Genomic DNA, 1,322 nt, shown 5'->3' with positions numbered 1-1,322 from the left:
CCAGGATGGTCTCGATCTCTTGACCTCGTGATCCACCCGCCTCGGCCTCCCAAAGTGCTGGGATCACAGGCTTGAGCCACCGCGCCCGGCCCATTTTTTTTCTTTTTAAGAGATTGGGCCTCTCTGTTACACAGGCTGGAGTGCAATGGCATGATTATAGTCCACTGCAGCCTAAAACTACTGGAAATATTTGGAACTACAGGCAGGAGCCACCATGCGTTATGCATTTTTTAATTTTTTTCTTTCTTTCTTTATTTTGTTTGTAGAGACAAGTTCTTCCTATGTTGCCCAGGCTGGTCTCAAACTCCTGGCCCCAAGGGATCTTCCCACCTCAGTCTCCCAAAGTCCTGGGATTACATGCATGTGCCACTGTGCCCAGCCTCCTGTCTTCAACTAGAATGTGAAATTACTATTCTGAGAACTTTACAGTGTTGATTTAACAAACCAAATGATAGCAAGAAACAAAAATCATGTCAAACGTTAATGCATAATAACAATATCCTAAATAGTTTTTGTTTGTTTGTTTGTTTGTTTTTTTAAATAAAGATGGGGTTTCACTGTGATGGCCAGGCTGGCCTTGAACTCCTGACCTCAGGTGATCCACCCACCTCGGCCTCCCAAAGTGCTAGGATTACAGGCATGAGCCACCGCGCTCAGCCCTAAATAGTTTTTAATTTACAAATTTGCCTGGCACTCTGGTACTAACCTGTAGTCCTACCTACTACTAGGAGGCTGAGACGAGAGGATTGCTTGAGCCCCAGGAGTTCGAGGTTGCAGTGAGCTATGATCACACCACTGCACTCCATTCTGGGCAAGAGAGATACTCTGTTTCTACAAAAATAAATAAATAAGTAATAAATATTAATTAAATCAAAATGGACTAAAAATATCAACATACATATAAAAATAATGGAAGCAGGCCAGGTGCAGTAGCTCATGCCTGTAATCCCAGCACTTTGGGAGGCCGAGGCGGGTAGATCACGAGGTCAAGAGATCGAGATCATCCTGGTCAACATGGTGAAACCCTGTCTCTACTAAAAAAAAATACAAAAAATTAGCTGGGCATGGTGGCGCATACCTGTAGTCCCAGCTACTCAGGAGGCTGAGGCAGGAGAATTGCCTGAACCCAGGAGGCGGAGGTTGCGGTGAGCTGAGATCGCACCATTGCACTCCAGCCTGGGTAACAAGAGCGAAACTCCATCTCAAAAATAAATAAATAAATAAAAATAAAAATTAGCTGGACATGGTGGTGAGCACCTATAATCCCAGCTACTCAGGAGGCTGAAGCAGGAGAATTCCTTGAACCCAGGAGGCGGAGGCTG

This window comes from Cebus imitator, unplaced genomic scaffold, assembly GCF_001604975.1.
Source record: "Cebus imitator isolate Cc_AM_T3 unplaced genomic scaffold, Cebus_imitator-1.0 Scaffold415, whole genome shotgun sequence".
Taxonomy (NCBI): Eukaryota; Metazoa; Chordata; class Mammalia; order Primates; family Cebidae; genus Cebus; species Cebus imitator.
Note: the sequence above shows the minus strand (reverse complement) of the source record.